Source organism: Camponotus vicinus, unplaced genomic scaffold (genome assembly GCF_025532165.1).
Source record: "Camponotus vicinus isolate PSW18456_S1 unplaced genomic scaffold, iyCamVici1.0 SCAF_1, whole genome shotgun sequence".
NCBI classification, from domain to species: domain Eukaryota; kingdom Metazoa; phylum Arthropoda; class Insecta; order Hymenoptera; family Formicidae; genus Camponotus; species Camponotus vicinus.
In genome coordinates, this window is record NW_028141945.1 from 12500424 (window position 1) to 12521441 (window position 21018).

The 21018-nt window shown below is 38.7% G+C and overlaps 1 protein-coding gene across 1 annotated transcript in view; it reads left to right on the forward strand.

Annotated features, from left to right (window-relative positions):
• Window positions 1-21018, forward strand: part of LOC145977641 (uncharacterized) — a 78850-nt gene that overhangs the window by 57133 nt on the left and 699 nt on the right. The gene's annotated exons all lie outside the window — the stretch shown is intronic.

A 21018-nucleotide genomic window follows, 5' to 3' on the forward strand; every position in this document is an offset into this window, starting at 1 on the left:
AAAGACATCCTATATTTTCAGAGGCCTCGGCCTCCCGATTTGAGGCCACATCAGTGGTCCTCTGTGTTACGTTATACATGCTAGACTCGTTCTGGCTACGCTTAGCCAGCTGAGTGTTACAAACCATGGGTGTGTTTCACAGACTTCTATATATACTAGACTGCTAACTCCTTATATATAAGACGGCTTCGATTTTATGTACAAATCACAGATAGGTATATAAAGGTATTCTATTCTGCGCATGCGCTCTGCGATAACGCATGTTTATATGTATATACATACGCAAGCTAGGTTAAGTATATGATATATATCTATATCGATGGTATCTGCGCATGTGCAGAATAAGTCACGTTAGTACATAAAATGTGAGGACATTTTATATAAGCAAAATATGGGGAGTTAGCAGTCTAGTTATATTAGAAGTCTGTGGTGTGTTTGTTCTCTGAAAATTGCCAACATTCGGGCAAATACACTTAAAATCTCCTAGGCAATGATCATAGGCTTTTCCAGTGTCTACGCATAATGGACACTTAAACACACTAGATGTACACTGAGATATTACATGATCAGTGTCTCCACATTTAAAACATCGATTCCTACGATTTACCTGACTCTTTACATGATATGCGCATGTGACCTGTTCTCAGGCAACGGTAACATCTAACTATGGGGGGGGGGGAGCAAGTTTCACGGTGGCTCTGCCCCAACCCAGTTGCAGACTTCCTAATTTACAGATTCTATTACTAACGCTTGCTGGACACGCCACACGTATTGACCAGCGACCAAAAGATCTATACATAATTTTGCCGGCGTAAATATTCTCGGTATTACAAATACCAGCAGTCGCTACCGCAGAGACCACTTCGTCACACGTGACAAAGTCGCCTTTACCGCTTATAATGACATCCGTCTTTATCTTCTGCGGACGAATAACCTTAATCTTTTCTTCATATTTACCAAGTACTTTGATCATACGCTCTGCCAGTAGATCCGCTTGTCTCAACGAATCCTGACCTATTATAGAAAAAACACCTCCTCCGTTCGCAGTTCTGCGAATGCCAAGGGAGTCAATGCCTATCTCTTTTCTTAGATTAATTTGACTTTTCAGTTGCGTTAAAACTTCATTAAAGCTAACATTGTTATCTCGAATTTGAAGTAGGATAACCTCTTCTTTATTCTCCTTAAAATTTGCATATTTGTTAGTGTTATCACGACTCGCTTTACTTCTGCTCGACGTGAGGGGAGAACATATGTTTCCCCCTCTCGGGGACGAAGCCGCAAAACTACCTAAGTTCCCAGAACCTCTTAAAAGAGGAGGAAACGTTCGCACGCAATCTAATTCCAGTTTGTTGTTATTGCTGGAAGGAGTATCTAAAGAACGCCGCTCAAGGTTGTCACTATTATCAGTAGTAAAACCCGCATCAACCAATACACTATAGTCATTGACATTTCGAGCATTCTCGCAAAGCCGCAGAAATTCAGCTCTTATAAGAGGCTGAATTTTCATTGTAAGGGCCGACATATAAATATCTGCTTTATCCGCAATATAGTCTATCAGATTTGTATCGTCTTTTATTTTACAAACGTAGATATTGCGCTGTCTTGCAGTGTATCTTCCTTTGACTTGTGAGGTCCTGTATCTTGTTTTATCTTGTCCTCTTGAATCACATCCTCTTGATTACATTTCGTATCCTCTTTACTCGTTGAAATGTTTACCTTAGAAGGAGATGGATATACCTCTATACCACTCTTCTGTCTGTGATTTTTTAATACTATTATATCCTTTTCAACTATCTCTAAACGCTTACTTAACTTAGCATTATCTTTCTCTAGTTTCGAGACCTGTACTTTAAGTTTGTCTGCTCTAAACATAAGCCTAGAAGTTAGTACTCTAACTTTACGAATTGAATCATCGATAAATTGCTCATGCTCTCTACCTATGGGTCCCGATTTACAGCTACCATGTTTGGAATTATACTGCATTAGTGCAATAAGAAGATCTTGAATATGCTCATTTAATTGGTCCGTGGACCACTGCTTTGACTCACGTACCAATCGTTGGTGGCTAGATTCACTACCTTCTGAATTATACTCAGATTCCTCCGATTTATCACCTAGTACATACGTCGGATGTTCTTCATCCGGTTGATTATCCTTCCTATCAGACTCCTCTAAGGATCCATTACTAATGGAAGATTTAGAAGAACTCACTTTAAGCGCCCTATCTACTTCAGTTACATTATTGTCAAACAGCCCTACGCAGGATGTCGACGGGGATTGGGCAGGGACTCCGACTCCACCTTTTTTTTATTTTTTTTTTGCGCAGGAGGGGAAAATGCATGATGCATACCCGGGCACCCGTATGCCCGGGTTATGCCGGACTCTCACCGGCTAAAAACCCCTCCTGTTCACGTTCACCTATGACCTTTAGACCGCCCCCCGAGGAACCGCTATCGCATAACTTCTCGGAAGACGGTAGTCCCTAAAATTGGCATCCTCCGTAATCCATCTTCGTTCCTCCCCAGCCTTCGTCAGTCTAACCCTAACTCAGTACTAACCGAGTCTAGTCTTTCGCGACCTAAAATTGATGCTGGTAAAATGTGATAAACATTAAGTAGATAAATTAATTATTAAGAAAATGGATAATTTTAATTAAAAGTGAATAAAAATTTAATTGATAACTAGAAATTATTCATAAAGTTGTCAGTATCCCAGTAGACACCAGATTTAGTTATAAATCTTCCCTAGGAACCTAAATTATAAATATATCAGTTCGTGGATCACTTGGGTCTCTGTGATGTGTTGAATAACAACACTTCTGAGTCCCTAGGCCGGGGGGAGAAAAACTATGGCTCCCGGTTGGCCATTCTACCTGCGGTCACGTGAGTGCCCGTCATCCCCTATTGTCTCGTATATAGCGAAAGTGGGGCCGCGGTCAACCACTCTACTACTCGTACACGGATGTCGATGAAGATACTTAAACTTAAACTATAATTAAATAAGGAACTAATAAAATAAAATAAAATAGGAGATAAAATAAAGTAAATTAGAATAGGAAAAATGGATGTCTCATTGCGTGTAACACGGATCAGGGAGAAGCACCCGGTCCGCCATCCCTGTCAGAGGGTGTTGCAGAAGGTGAGGGGAGATTCTCTAGCATCTCTCTACGTCTCTCTTCTTCCTCTTTTCTTCCCATAACCTCCTCCGCGAATGCAGAAAAGGCTACCCATGAGTCTCTGGATTCAATGATGGAGTCCACAACGTCTCCTAGCGTGAAATCTACTGGTAGATTTAGTTTGCTTAGAAACCGATTCCTCGGCGATTCCCATGCTTCACAGTTCCTTAGCGTATGTACGGCGTCATCCTGTTCGTCTCCACAGAAGTCACATTCTGTGGTGTTCCGTCTTCCAATTCTCCACAGGAATCGTCCAAAGCAGCCATGCCCTGTCATAAGTTGTGTAAGATGGAAGGACATGCTGCCGGTCTCGTGATCCAACCATCTTTCCATTCTCGGTACTACCGCCATCTTAGTGTATTCACCAGGTGTGCTCGGCTTCTCCAAATATTCGCGCCAAAGATCGCGCATTTTGGATACCTCTATTTGTTTTATTGCGTTTTTAAGATCCGCAGAATATTCTCCTCTCTCTCTAGCGTTCTTCAACTTCTCATATATCCGCTTCCGCATTGGCGCCAATAAACGTATAGGAGGTGTTCTAGCCAATAATAGTGCCACGTTATTCGACACTGTCCTATATGCAGAAACAACTCTCATTCGTATTAAGTTAGCCGGAAATTTTTCAGCCAACCAAAAATCTCCTTATGGAATCGTTTGTATTTCGTATGAAGATGTTTGAAGTGTGATTAAAAACGTTTGTGAGTAATTAGAATAATTATAAAAAATTAATCATTTTTACAGTATGTAGTTAGCCAACATAACTAAATATTAAAAATTCTCCTTATGAATCGTTTGTATTTCGTATGAAGAGTTTTGAAGTATAATTAAAAAGGTTTGTGAGTCATTCGTTTAATTTTAATTAAATTTTTTTATATTGTGAAGTTAGCCGGAAGCTATATAAAATGGACGCCGTCCTGTGATTGGTCGATTTGCTTATGGTAAATACTAAAATTTTCTCATGTGTACTGACTTTAAGTGTAAGCAAAACGAGCAAATTTATCTCTTTTGTAACTTTTAATCCATGACTAATTTATTATTAATTCCGCATAATCGCATAATATATCATGGATCGTGGATAAGCGTAGATAATTGAAATATGTTTTTCTACCAATAAATAAGTAAATCTTTTATAATTGTTTTATAATGTAGTCATCATTCAGAAAATGATCACAATTTGTGATTATGTATTTAATTGTTATTTTATATTCGCTTTCTGTAACAATCAGTGTGTGTGTGAGAATGTGTACGCACACACACACTGATTGTTACAGTCATCGCGTATAGCAATCAGCTGATCGCGGCGAGTGCCCCACGTAATCGCCTATATCGCGCCGTCCCTGCCTACCTCTTGTACTCGTTCCGTAAGTAGTTAACTATTTTCCTTTATAGTTTAAAAACTAAGCTCCGGGCAAAATTTTGCAAGAGGAAAAATCGTTTTAGAATTTATTCAAGAATTTGATATTTTAAAGACAAACGTTTGTTCAGAATCACCCTGTATATATATATATATATATATATATATATATATATATATATATAGTGTAATAACTATTACTAAGTAATTTGCTAATATTTACTAAATCATCTCTTTATAATTATCATATAATTTTATAATTTGGTAACTATTACTAAATAATTGATTTATATTTACAAATTGATTTGTTATACTTATCGTACTATTAGGTAATATTTACTAAGTAATTCAATAATTATTAATAAGAAATTCATTTATATTTACTATATCATTTTGTTATAAATATCATATGTAATTGGTAATAATTATCAAATAATTCAATAATTATTAATAAACAATCTGTTTATACTTATCAAATCGTTTGGTAATACTTAACATTACTTGGTAATAATCATCAAACTTTGTTAATATTAATCAAACCGTATTAAGTTTTGCTAAAATTATTTGTTAACATTAACCAAATTATTTCGTCTTAATCACCTATACGTTTAGTTGAAACTATTTCACCACAGCGATGGGTAACATTTATCAAGTTTGGATTATTATAACCAAGCCTTTTTTTCAGTGTATTTAACACAACATTGTCAACCATGTGCGTCTTACTCGATCATAGAAACGTTGTTAGATGATATGGCGCATGAAATACTTTCTCTTGTTAAAAAGAGATAACCTAAGCATTTTATGTTTTCAATGTCTCTTGAGCAAATTTCGTTTTGGAGAGACAACAATATCGAACGTAATTTCTGGAATCGAACAGAAGCAATTCAAATTATAAAAATTGAAGAATTTATGTCAGAATTGGGGGTTTATAAATTAAAAAAACTATTAACAACATTAGGTATAATATGCGAATTTATAATTGATGTAAGTAATTTTAAATAATATTAAAAATTATAATTATACTTTGTTATATGTTGCATAAGCATAGTTATGCTTTTTATGTCTTATATGAACTAATAATAAATAAATAAATAAAATTTATGCCGTTTTTATACCGTGCAAAGTTTTTACATACTATTATATATCAGAGCGTAGCTAGAAGACTTGGTATATATTGCTGTTCAACATATATAAAATTTTATGGTATCAATGAATATGAAGGCCGGAATAGTAAGTACAATTTTAGTTTTAGGATATTTTAATTTTCTATTGTGTGTATATGTGTGTGTGTGCGTGTATGTGTGTGTGTGTCAAGAAATTTCTTCTTGAAGAAGTGACGTAATTGTTTTTTGTTTGCTCTTGTTTTTACCTCTTTAATTTAAAACCTCATAAATAAATTTGTTTCTTTTATCTTCATTTATGTTTCATGTTGCTCAAACATTCAATATTAAATCATTCCATATAGTACGCCTATTTAAACAATTTTATACAAAGCTTTTATAAAGATTATATTTATTATAAGTTATTATAATTTAAAGTTGTGCTTCAATTTTCATGAAATATTCACGAATTTAAATGGCAGCAAGTTTCTTTAATTATTCATAGATAAATTTTATCTTTAATCCAAGCAAAAAATAATATTAGAAAGTATAATTGAATTTTTGCAGCTATACTTTTCTTTGGAACTCAAATTGACACAAAGTCTTTAACGTATATATTATATGCAGATATTATGTACGTAATGTTTAAATTGACATTTTAATTATTACATCTACCTTGATGTTATCAATTTCTTTTCTTCAAAAGGAAAAACATTCGATATGTATAGTTTTAAGCACAGGATACCAAGACACATAATCTATTTCTTTTACTAGATATTATAATACATATATTCTAGAATAAATTCAGTCGATTTGTTAAATTCGAAATTAATAATTCGAAATTAAAATAATTCTTGATATCTCTCTCTCTCTCTCTCTCTCTCTCTCTCTCTCTCTCATACTTCATACGACAATATCCTGTAAACAACAAATAAAATTTTAGATTATTATTTTTTTCTCATATATAGCTTTTGCTGGGTTTATCTTTGTATGTATGTACCATATAGATAGACTGTCGATATGTCGGTAAGTTTCATGCAATTGTTTGTATAATATATTTGTATATGTATATGTATTGCATATAGGATTTTCCAGGATTATCATCTATTAATGATAGATTCTTGGAATCATTTACACGATATTTTCCTAATAAAAATTTAAAAAATATTAAGAAATCAAAAATGTCAAGAAATATAAAACGATTAAAAAAGGATTTTTCGCAAACTAAATTTTGTAAAGTTAAAAGATTAACAAAATTACATCTATTAGTTTATTCTAATAGAATTTTAACTTAAAATTTAATCACAAAGAAAATGATGTAAAGATATGGTAAAAATTGAAATCTTCTAAAATATGATGACTCTTGATATTTTCGTTGAAAAATTGTTTCCAAATAATCTTCTCAAGAATGTGACATTAACAGATGATGTAACTATTTTGAGAAACCTTCTATATTATAATAAATAATGTTTATAATTAAATTGGAATAAAAAATATTTCAAATTAATCAAAATATAATTATTATACAATATTTTTATAATATTTTAAAGATAAACCATTCAGAAATTTTAATGTGCAAATGTCAAAGCTATAATAGTTTTCCAATTCTGAATTATGTGAAATCTGAAATATGAATATTTATGATTTTATTTTATCTTCGTATGTGTGTGAACATTACGAAGACATATGAAATTAAAATTAATTGTAAAGTCGAAAATCAATATTAATTTTGAAAATCAGCAACAAATATATATATATATTGTGAGGTATACTTTGTATATACATATATTTTATAGTATTAGAATATATAAAATCAAATATATATAAAATCATATTTTAGGTTAATTTAAAACAATAATTTAAGTAGAAAAACTGGTTGTAGCTTATTAGCTAGATAGTATAAATTAGAAGTACATATTATAAATTTTGATGAAAATGAATAATTATCTAAAAGACAAAATTAAAATAATTAATATAATGCAAAATACAGATGTAAAATGTTTATATATATATATTACATTTTAATTTCGTTGGTTTTAAACTGTGTTTAATTATGTATATACACACAAAATTCTTTTAAAAATATTTATATAAACAAATAAAAAGTATGTAAGAAATATATAAATTTATAAATTGAATAAATAATTTAAGTATGTACAAATTGCCCGTCATTTTCAATATATGAGAAAAGTCGTAACAAAGTAAATGTACTGGAAAGTGTATTTAGAGGAATTTAAAATTTTAGTTTAATAAAAAATAATTCATTTACATAGAATAGATTAATTTAATTTATATTAAAATTTTAATTATTAAAAAGTTAATTAATAAATAATTCATATTGAATAATATTTTGTATATAAATATATAAATTTTTAAATTTAATTAAAATTATAAAAAAAAATAAATAGTTAAAGTAATTAAAGTAAAATAATTATTAGTATTATAAAAAAAGTAATGTAAGTGAATAATTTAATATAAGTAGATGTATTTTATTATACAAATTAGGATAAGTAAATTTAAATTATTGTATCTTTGGTATCAGAGTTAATTAAATAAAAATTTAAGATTTTAAAATATCTCAAAAAAAAAGAGTTAAATAATTATGAGAGTTAATGTAGTAGAATTATTTTAAATGATTATTTAGAGAAGATATTTTAGTCAAGTTGGAGTCAAGGGTGGAAGTGCAGCGAGTAATGTAGGAGTACCCACGGGTAGATGGCCGCCGCCGCTGGGCGGTATACAGACGATAGGACAATCCGCAGCAGGTATACCGTCGGGAGGCCCTGCCGGAGGGCAAGCACCTTCGCAAGCACCAACACCGGGAGTGCAGTCGCAACCGCCGCAAGGTCCGGCGCCTACCACGACACCGCCTGTCCATACACCGTCACCTCAGGAAATGGGAAAGCAGGCCCACTTGCAGACGCAACCGGCGTCTTTACAACAGGTTTACGTGCCGGCGCAGAATAGGACGTCTCAGGGCTATTATCAAACGGGTCCAAGGCCGCAAGAACCGCGTGGTATTAATCATAGAGGTGGCCAGAGTACCAGCGGAACACCAGTAGTCGGAATGACTGGGGTAGGTGGAGGCGGAGGGCAACCGCCCGCGTTATATCCGCATCATGGTCTACCGGTGCAGGCTGCTGGTGCTGCTATGTATATAAGTCAGAGTCAAGTCCACGGAATTCATACGGGACCTCATCAACAATCGGTGTATCCTATGAATAATCAAATACCGATTCATCAGTTCTCTGGTCCACCTCAAAGGCACCAACCACAAAATCCGTCGTTTTATCACCCGTCGTTTTCGCCTCAAATCATAACGCAACCAGCCCCTATGTTTGGACATTATGCGGCCGCACCTCAGCATGGCTATTATTACGCAACGTCAAATACAATGTATATGCATAAAAGATGTATATGCATATCTCATATAATTACATAAGTATGATGAAAACACATGATTAATGTGTTAACACGCGTGTTATACGGAGCGTTTGATAAAGATTGCGCTAGCGCTCGTGAGCGGATAGAGCGCAGCAAACTGCAGAAAAAAATTCTTTACTATTTTGCAATTTTCATAATAATAAATGAAATATTAAAAAAAGAGGATTGGCGAAGTGCGCGTTTATCTAGTGTTGGCAAAATCTTTATGAGACACGCTGTACATAAATGGCGCGCGCCCAGCGCGCGCTTATAGCATTCTAGTATAATTAAAATTTATATTAAACTATTAAATCTTTAAATTATTAAAACGTTTATTTAATTATTAAACATTGCTTCCTTTTAATTAGACAAGGTTGATTATGCAATATTTATATTTATTATATTTTAAACATATAACATAATTAACAAAAGAGATACTCTTTAAATATATATATAAATCACTATGTAAATTGCTTTTTATATTATACAAATAAGATGATTAATTATTAAAGAAAGTTATATACTATGCATCAATAATAAATGAAAAATATGTAATATTTTGCGTATATGTAATAATTTTTAGTATACAGGGTGTCAGTGAAATTTTAGCCCATACGAAGTAAGGAGGTAGATTGGCTCAAATTAAGAAGGAAGGACTTGTACTGTTTTGTGATATTCGCAATAATTAACGAAAAATTAAATAAAGAATATCGGCCAATCTGCGTGAGTAGAAGCGCGCGGCGACGAGAGTCGTCCCACTGTAATCTTATACTAGGCGCGCGGCGAAGCGATGGGCGGATCGCTCTCCGAGACATGATGGTGGCGTGCGATATATCGCAATACCGCGCCGATAAATGACCCGTCCTTTTAGTGGCGAGAAAATGATGCGCTATCATTTCCACACCACCTTGCGGTAGATAGCATGGTGCGCTTTTTTTATAGTGGTTTCCCCCATAGGCCTATTCCACTCTCAATTTAAATATTTGTGAAAATTGTTCAACATGCCGTTACTGTACGCTGAATGTATCGTAAATGTAAAAAATTGATGATGACAGTACCTTCACAAAAATTGATCCGTGGTTGAAAATCCCTCGATAAAATATGTTACACACGTTGGTAATGATACGCACGTAATCCATTACACGTAAAGCGTGATGTACTGCGTATCGCGAAAAACCAAATTCGTGTGCCACATGACGCACGCTAGTTCCAGGATTTTCATAAAATGCTTCAAGAATCCTTTCTTCATCTCGTACACGAAGACGCACTGCTGGACCGGTTATCCCGATATTATGTACGATACCCAGTTTCACATAATTATTGCACAACTCGTAAAACTGTACGTTCACTTGGCTTTCGTGCACGCCCGGAAAATCATTCCACGTAAATTACGGCCGCGCGATAAGTATTTTCTTCCGCTAGCCCCTATGCCACAATCATATCCGTATATTCCTGCAGAGTACACTTCATTTTCACTATTAATTTACTACGCGAACACAAGATTTTTACTAAAACCGTCTGAGCTCTCGCAGGCTTTGCGTTGCATTTCCTTACATATATGTAAGGATTATGTAAGGAAGTGGAGAAAAATATTGTCATTGATTATGTATTAGAAAGAAGAAGATGGAACGAAGAAACAGATTAGAGATGGAAAAAAATTAGAGACTGGAAAAAACATGGGATTTGAATTATTATTATTCAGTGGTATGTTTAATAAAAGAAAAATACAAAGAAAAGAAGATAATAATTACATTAATTTATAATGTTAATAATAATATAATTTTGTGAAGTCTACCATAATGATAGTGAAAAAATGTTTCCATTTAGATTATCCACAATAAAATAATAAATCATAAGATTCACGATTTTGAAATGCAAAAATATTTAAATGTATATGATTCTTTTTTATTAAAATAAAAGAATTTATTATCCAAAACATCAAAAACATATAATAGATTTTTGATATTTAATATAATATATTTTACAGTAGCTTTTCTTTGTGTTTTGAAATTTAAATAGCAGAAAGATTTCTTTTGTCTCTTTGTATTATATTTCCTTTTATAGTAAGATATATCTCTCTCTCTAAAATCAATTATATGAAAATACATTAATTCTCAAAAATTAATATTAATTAATCAATATCATACAATTAGCAATAAAAATCTTTTAACACATATATACATATACACACACATACATATATGTATACATATATTATTTTAAATATATATATATATATATATATATATATATATATGTATGCATGTATATGTGTGTGTATATACGGAGTGTTCCTAACCACCCGTATAGGCCTTTAAAAAAAAAAGGGAAATAGATTTTATCAAAAAAATTTTATCGCTAAAATCTTAATGACTAAATCGGATCGGAACGCTCTTGTATGGTAATATTTTCAATTTCCGGTGCCGATCGGAAAACGGCTTATTCAGACATGTAAACTTTTTAAATGGAACATGGTATTTTTATTGCAGATTCGGATTCCTTAATGAAAAAATAAGAAACTTATCCCCAACAATTTTTTCCAAAACGCGTTTATTGATCTTGAAATTTTACATAATGGTATTCCATTTGAATACTTAGCGTGAACGAAAACTGTTTTTCATTTATGTAAATAAAATTACTTTGTTTATGTTCATATGTAATCAAAATTTGCAGTTAAAAGTATTATGTTCCATTAAAAAAATTCGACTTCGAAAGAATTAAAATAGATGAGAGAATTTAAGTATCTGGATTACACAGTAAGGAGTAATAGGGGAATCAAGAGGCACATATAAAGGAAAGGGACGGCTTTGCTAGGGTACGTATGGGGAATAGGAAGAATAAGATCTGGAAGAGACTCGGAGAAGAGGATTTGGCTTTTTGATAAGATTAATGTGGATGTCAGTAGAAATTTAATGTAATAATTTAATATATGAAAATATATATAAAGATCGCGATGGATTAAAAAATAAAAGTAGCAATAAACAATTAGACACGCAACGTTTCCATCTACTTTAGATCCTCTCTTTTCAATATATAGACTGTATATAGAATGTATATGTATATAATTGTTATTAAGTATAATTAAATTGGCATAGTTGAAATAAAATGATACGACAGAGAATGTGTGAAACGATATATATATATATATATATATATATATATATATATATATATATATACTATATATACACATATGTGTATCAATATATACACATTTGTCATTTTATTTTATCTATGGGGATTTATTATAATTATATTTAATAATAATTATATTGTATAAAATGTATATAATAATAATAATAAAAATATATAATTTTTTTACTGGGAGAGATGTGTTTTATAAGCGTGTGTGCAAGTGTTAATATTTTCATAATAGTATATAAAGAGGAAAGCGTGCATATGTGGAATTAAGTCAATGCCGTGTTTCTCAATACGAAAATTATGGGTGTAGCACGGACACTCACCCAATATAAACTTTATCGGCAATACCAGAAAGTGGACGTAGCACGGACACACACCGTAAAAAATATATATAAAAATAATGTAAAAAATACATATATGTAAAAAATATAATTAATAATTATGCTTAATGAATGGTAAATTTTATTGCATGCTTATTGTATTTATATTGCATTTTAATAATGGCACTTAAATAAACATTTCTTTTATTCTTTATATAACAAGTATAAATTGTGTTTTGTATGTTCTTTAAAATTTCGTTCTTCGTGAGAAGCATGCTCAATAGAAATGACGAAAATTTTACGTAATGTATAAACAACATCTATGTTTTATGTGTTTCTTCTATAAAAGTTATAAGAAGTACCAAAAAATTTCTTTAATACTCTAAAAAAATAAAAATGTGTCATAATTATGATTTTACGAAGACATAAAAGTAAAATCATAAGAGAAATTAATAATATTAATAAATATATTTAAAACAACAATAAGTATTTATAGGAGTATACGCGCCGATTAACACATTACGGTCCGAGCTGTTTGCGCGAAAACTTTTGCGTGTAGCCGGCATATTTTAAGGTGCTTCAAGATCACGTGAAGGTCAATTTTTTAAATGGAACCTCCTATTTTTTTATTGCATATTCTTGTAGCTTATCTCGAGGGCTTTCCAAAACACTATAATAAAATATTTTTCCCTCAAGTACTTTTTGAGTTATAAGGCTTGAAATCATTTCTTAATTTTACATAAACCGTAAAATATCTAGTAAAATATTCATTTTTCGATTATCTTACCTTAATACTTTTATATGCAAAATAATGAGAGGAATCAATTGGTGTAAAGAAAACATAGTTATTTTTAAGAAAAAATATGGAATTGTTAATTGCAAATTACATATTTTTTCTTCAAAACAACTATGTGTTCTCTTTACACCAATTGATTCCTCTCATTATTTTGTATGTAAAAGTATTAAGGTAAGATAATCAAAAAATGAATATTTTACAAGATATTTTACGGTTTATGTAAAATTAAGAAATTATTTCAAGCCTTATAACTCAAAAAGTACTTAACGAAAAGGTACTTAATTATAGTGTTTTGGAAAGCTCTCGATGTCAGCTATAAGAATGTGCAAAAATATATAGGGTATTCCATTTAAGAAATTTAAGGTGACCTTTATGTGACCTTCAAATGACTGTTCAAGGTCAAATCATTGTCACCATCTTATGGCCCCCTCGAAACCAAACAACTTTTGTCTGAAATATTTTTCTCTCCCGGGCTTGGTTTTCGAGATATTCGACTGGTCGGATTAAAATGAAACACCCTGTATATATTCAACTGTTGTGTTTAGAGTTATTAGTGTCCAGCACAATAAAAACTTCCGATAATTACATAAAATGTCCTCAAAAGTATCTTGATTATCTTCTATTACAGAAAAACAGGATGTGTTGCGCAAAAAATCGAACGTATGAACAGGCACGAATAATATATTTACAGAGAGGTTTATATCATTAATTCTAGAAAATGATTTTTCGAAACATAACTTAATCATATATGGTTGGATTCGTAAAAAAATAACTTTCCATTTAGTGATAAAGAAATTTCAAAATTGAAAAAAAAAATGTTTAGTGGTGGGAATATTTTTAAAAATTAAAAAATAAAAATTTGGTAATTATTTACATTAACGGACACCTCGCCTATGAATTTGACCTTTATATATGTTGTAGAAGTCAGGTTACTGATTAATTTTTCTCTTTGTTTTATTTGGCGGTCTCTTATAGTTTTTGAGATATTTAATGAAAAAGGTTTTGTGTATGCGTGTGTGTGTGTGTGTGTGTGTGTGTGTGTGTGTGTGTGTGTGTGTGTGTGTGTGATAAAACATAATTTTCTGATACCATCTACATTTATTATACAAACTACATGTATCAAGTATTTGTTGTTTACAATATATTCTGAGTGTTTCTGTTATTTAGTAAAAGTATAAAGTTTAAAAGTCAGAAAGTTTGGGTTAGGTTATATTTTTCAGTAATAGAGCCCCTCCAGCGAAGTTTGCTCATTTAACATTTTGGCTTTCCCTTCATCTTAAAAAGTACATGCGTGGACATTACGTTTTAACCACACTAAATCTTTTTCATTAAATATATCAAAAACTATAAGAGACCGCCAAATAAAACGAAGAAAAAAATTAATCAGCAACCTCACCTCTATAATATAGGCAATGCAGATACGTTGATACGATTGATTTATAGAATATTCTGTATGATATACTACGCATATTTGTAGAACATTCTATTCTATAAATGTTCCTCCTCTAATTTAATTCCTCCTCTAATTTTATTAAAATATTCTATAAATATAAATATTCTATAAATATACATGTTCAAAAACATCAAAAAATTAATTAAAACTCTCGCAATGGCCCTCGACTAAAAAGGAGAGTCGAGGGCCCGGCCGTTCGTTCGGCGCCCCTGGCAGCCGATAGCGAGATATCGCTTTGTCAGCGAATATCCGAAAACAGCGCTCGCCCTTCTCGAAAGATCCAACAACAACAAATAACCCGTTAGATCGCTCAATTTAAACATTGTCTCGGTAACCGTCGAGTTCACGAAAAATCGGGATCTTTCGAGAAGGGCTTGAGTATAAATCGACGCGATCACGGAGCACTGAGCCTTTTGTCGAAAAGTCTCCGACGCGATCATTTAGCTCTCGAATATTAAAAACGTTCTTTCCGTCGCTCGCGGAATAAATCGATTTTCTCCGTTGCTTGCGGATTCAAAATTCAGCTTGAATTTTTCGATCTTTCTTCGTCGTTAGTCAAGAAACTGTAAATATATTAAAAATTGTATTTGTGAATTAGAATAAAGGACTGTACATAGACACATATATATATCGGGACTTGTCGTTCTCTTTCTTTCGCGCCGCGCTCACTTCTCGGTCTATTCTCGCGCCTTTTGCTAACATTTGCTGGTCCTTCGAGCCGGATCTTCGTGACCGGTTTTTATACGACGCCGTGTGAGTGAAAAGTGGTGTGCTTCCTCTGTGCTTCGGAGATCAGTCACCTGAAATTCAAGCCATCATGAGTCGTAAGGCAGAGTTAATAATTACCGCCGCAACGGATCTCTACGGCAAAATCGCTCGCACTCACGAGAACCTGATGAAGCTGGGCGCTGCCAGAATCACTGTGGGCGCCGTGGAGGCGCGCCTGCAGTCCTTGGAGAGGTACTGGACCAAATTTGACACTCACAACGATGAGCTTCTAAACCACCTAGACCAAATCGCAGATTCGGAGTATTTAAAACTCGACATACCTGCTCTGGCTGAGGAGGCCTACCTCGGTAATAAAGGTTTGCTGTTGGACCTTCTGCGTAGCCTCAAGACCGAGGAAGCTGCTACGAAGACGCTAGAGCCGTCCTCTCAGGCTCCTCGCACTACGCTTCCACGGATCCAGCTGCCTCATTTCTCCGGGAAGTACGAGGATTGGCCAGCTTTCCGCGACCTTTTTCAGTCCCTAATCGGAAGGGACACCCTCACAACACCAGTTGAGAAGCTCCATTATCTGAAGGCGTGCCTTAAGGGAGAGGCAGAATTATTGGTCAGAAGCCTGCCTACAACAAGTGAGAACTTCGAGCGCGCGTGGGATGCTCTCATTGCCTACTATGAGAACAAGCGTCTCCTGGTGCGCAGTTACATCTCCCAGTTCACGTCACTTCAAAAACTGAAGAGCGAGTCGGTGATTGATCTGCGCAAACTCTACCACAGCGTAAAGAGCACCGTGGGCTCACTGGAGAGCATTGGGCGCCCTATCACGAAGGGCGAAGACCTTTTTGTGCACCTGGTTGTCGACCTTCTCGATCCTCGATCTCGTCGCGAGTGGGAGAATTTTATTAGTGACTCAAACGATCCACCTTCGTATGATAAACTGCAGCTCTTCTTGGATCGTCGGTTGCACACCTTGGAATCGTTGCAGCCAGTCAAGGTCGAGGCCGCTTCTTCCAAGTCGAGTTCGAGTACAACGCAGAAAACCCGCACTCTACACGCGCGAAAGCAGGACAGCAAACGAGGTCGCTGCTCCTTGTGTAGTCAGGACCACTACATAATGTTCTGTGATCTCTACCAGAACAAGACGGCGGAAGAGAGGAAGCGTCACGTCGAGGCGAACGATCTGTGTCTTAACTGCCTCGGGAAGCACAAGGTAAGCGAGTGTGCTTCTCAGAAGACGTGTTCGTTGTGTCGCGCGCGTCATCACTCGACTCTCCACGAGGCGTGTCCGTCGGTCGAAGTCGCTAAGACGTCGCACTTAGCGCAACGCAAGGCCGAGCCGACGGTGTCGGTGCTCCTTGCTACCGCGCGCGTTCGCGTAATGGACCGGTTCGGCCGCGTCCACACTGCGCGCGCCCTAGTCGATCAGGGCTCGGAGTCTTCACTAGTTTCCGAAGCTTTAGCCCAGCGTCTTCGTCTGGTGCGATCTCCTACCTCGGTCGCGGTGTATGGAGTCGGCGGCAAGCAGACGGGCCTCGCGCGCGGTCAGGTCGCTCTCCAGATCCGCTCTCTATGCGACGGGCCTTTAATAAACGTGACCGCCTTGGTCTTTCCCCGGCTCACCCTTTATGAAGGCGGGATCAAGGCCGACCGTCAAGCGTGGACGCACATCAAGGGACTGGAGCTCGCCGATCCGGACTTCTCAGCTGCGGACCCCGTGGACATCCTTTTGGGAGCTGATGTCTACGCCACCATCCTCCAGGAGGGACTTCGGCGAGGCAAATCACAGGAACCTGTGGCACAAAAAACGGCATTAGGCTGGATCTTATCTGGGGCCGTCGGCGCAACAGCCACTCCGCGTCGCACGCTAGCACACCACTGCCTGGCCGAGGAAAGTCTAAGCGCTCTCGTACAGAAGTTCTGGCAGCAGGAGGAGCTCTCTGACGCCGCTGTAGCTCTCTCGCCTGTGGATCAGGAGTGCGAGAACTTCTTTCGCCGGACTCATACGCGAACCGCCGACGGCCGATACGTCGTGCGTCTGCCGGTCGTTTCTCCTCTGCCAGACTTTTCAGCAACGCGCTCTTCGGCTCTGCGAGTTCTCTTCAGCATGGAGAGGCGCTTCACTCGGGATCCTCCATTTCACGCGCTCTATTCAGACTTCATGCGGCAGTACGAGGACTTGCGCCACATGTCACCCATAGCTCCTGCCGCCAAATCAAATGAGTCGGTGAATTACCTACCTCACCACGGCGTTCTGCGGAAGACCAGCGTCACCACGAAGCTGCGCGTGGTCTTCAACGGCTCCACGCCAGCTACTTCGGGCAGAACTCTAAACGATCATCTTATGGTGGGTCCGAATTTGCTGCCTCCTCTCGCCGACGTGCTACTCCGCTGGCGACAACACCGATACGTCCTCGCCACCGACGTAGAAAAGATGTTCCGGCAGATCCTGGTACATCCGGACGATAGGGACCTGCAAAGAATTCTGTGGCGTTATTCCGAGCAAGACAGTCCAGCGGAGTATCAGCTGAGCACGGTGACTTACGGTCTCGCGTGTGCGCCGTTTCTGGCGATGCGCACCCTGAAGCAGTTAGCCGAGGACGAGAGTGAGCGGTATCCACTGGGGACGGCCGCACTCCGACGGGACGTCTACATGGACGACATTCTGACTGGAGCATCAACGTTCGCGGAGACCAAGGAGATGTGCAAACAGCTGTCCGACATCTGCATGGCGGGCGGCTTTCCTCTCCGGAAGTGGTCGACCAACGACTCGGCTCTCCTCTCCGCCATCCCGATGGAGCATCGGTTGCAGCGCGAACTCCGTGACTGGCGACCACACGAGGCTCACTCCACCTTGGGACTGCAGTGGCATCCCGCTACGGACGACTTCTCTTTCGCTACCCGGCACATTGCCTTGCAGTCCGTCACTAAGAGATCCGTGCTGTCTTTGGTGGCGCAACTATTCGATCCCCTCGGCTGGCTGGCGCCGGTCGTGGTCCGTGCCAAGATCGCTTTCCAATCTACTTGGCTTCAAGGACTCGAGTGGGATGCCCCGCTCGACGACGTCTCCGCATCAAACTGGGTCGACTTCCATGCGGAAATCCCGGTACTCGAGCAAATCCGAGTACCTCGCTGGATCAATCTGGACCCTTCTTGCACGCACCTGGAGGTCCATGGCTTCTCCGACGCCTCTGAACGCGCGTATTCCGCCGTCGTGTACTTGAGGACAAAATTAAACGATTCATGGGCCGTCAGTTTGATCACCGCCAAAACGAAGGTCACGCCGCTCAAACAGATTTCCTTACCTCGCTTAGAGTTATGCGCTGCCGTCCTTCTCTGCCGCCTAGCCAAACACGCCATGGCGATCCTCGACGTAGCCGCACCGCTTCACCTGTGGACGGACTCCACCGTCACGCTGGGCTGGATTCGAGGTCACCCGACCAGGTGGCAAACCTATGTCGCGAACCGCGTCTCCGAGATCCAGAGGACAACCCCGGAGGCTACGTGGCATCACGTCTCTGGCCAGGACAACCCAGCCGACTGCGCTTCCCGCGGTCTCTCTCCCAGTGCGCTGCTGAGTCACCCACTGTGGTGGCAGGGTCCACCTTGGCTAAGGTTAGAAACCGCTGCGTGGCCGACTACCATCAGCCATAACATCGAGGAGGACCTGCCTGAGAAGCGCACCCGAGTCCACGTCGAAGCAACAGAGGCATCAACGAGCGAGGCCGCCGAGTTGCTGCGTTTCTCCTCCCTGCAGAGACTCCTGCGCGTAACAGCCTGGTGCCGACGGTGGCTGAACGTGAAGGCAGGTTGTGCAGCGGTCACTCGCCGGCGCTCCCCCGGAACGACTCTGTCTGCTGACGAGATAGAGGAGGCTCGAGTTTCCTGGATCCGGCGAGTGCAATCTGAAAAATTCAAGGCCGAATTAAAATTAATAAGTCAGGATCTTACGCTCAGCAAATCAAACTCACTCGTCCGTTTTAGTCCCTTTTTAGATCCTAAGGGCCTCTTGCGGGTTGGCGGCCGGCTTAAGCACTCCATCTTGGCCTACGACGAGCGTCATCCCGTCCTCCTGCCAAAGGATTCGCACCTCACCCGGCTAATCGTGGACGACTGTCATCGACGAGCGTTGCACGGCGGAGCGCAGCTCACATTGTCTCTGATCCGCCAGCGATACTGGATTCCACGAGGTCGAGCCATCGTTAAAAGAGCTATCTCGCGATGCCTCATTTGTGTGCGATGGCGGGCGGCAACCCCACAGCAGTTGATGGGCAACCTTCCACGAGAACGCGTGGTACCTGCGAGGCCCTTCCTTCACACCGGGGTCGACTACGCCGGGCCGATTCAACTTCGCACCACCAAGGGGCGTGGACATCGCTCTTACAAGGCCTTCGTAGCGGTCTTCGTCTGCCTTGCTTCCAGGGCAGTACACCTCGAAGTGGTCTCGGACTATACGGCCGAGGCCTTCCTTGCGGCCCTCAGACGATTCGTCTCTCGCCGCGGCATTTGTCGCAGTCTCCGTAGTGACTGCGGAACCACCTTCGTGGGAGCCGATTCGAAGTTGAGGGCTCTCTTCACCGCTGGCACCCCCGAAAGTCTCTGGGTCATCGACAGACTCGCCTCCGAGAAAATCGAGTGGAAGTTCAACCCTCCCTCCGCGCCGCACTTCGGTGGTATCTGGGAGGCCGCCGTCAAGTCGTTGAAACATCATCTCCGACGGGTGCTTGGCGACGCCACTCTAACATACGAGGAGATGAGCACCCTCCTCGCTCAAATCGAGGCGTGCCTGAATTCGCGGCCACTGCAGGCGCTCTCGGACGACCCTGAGGATCTCGCCGCGTTGACACCCGGACACTTCCTGGTGGGAGCCGCCCTGACTGCCGTACCCGAGCCGTCCTTGCTGCATCAACCGGCGACTCGTTTATCCCGCTGGCAGCTCCTGCAAAAAATGCGGGATCACTTTTGGGAGCGCTGGTCGAAGGAGTACCTCCACTCCATAACTCACCGTCCTAAGTGGTTACGCGAAGAGGCGGGCTTCCAGGTCGGTCGGCTATGTCTTCTCCGGAACGAACTCACACCACCAACGAAATGGCCACTCGCGCGAATCACGAAAGTCCACCCCGGAGAGGACGGCCAAGTTCGCGTCGTCACCGTGCGCACCGCAGCCTCCGAGTTCGTACGACCGGTAGTGAAACTCGTAGTGCTACCCGTCAACAGCAGCGAGGATTACGGACCTCAACCGTAATAGATCCGATCTCGCGAGTAACGGATCTGAATTTTTTAATTAGATATAGAATATTATTCTGAAATTTTTTCCTACTGTAAAATAAATTCTCCCATTGCGTGCAGCGCATCCACTGCCGCAAATAGCCTAATTTCGCCAAACGCCTTCGGCGAGGCGGGCGGAATGTTCAAAAACATCAAAAAATTAATTAAAACTCTCGCAATGGCCCTCGACTAAAAAGGAGAGTCGAGGGCCCGGCCGTTCGTTCGGCGCCCCTGGCAGCCGATAGCGAGATATCGCTTTGTCAGCGAA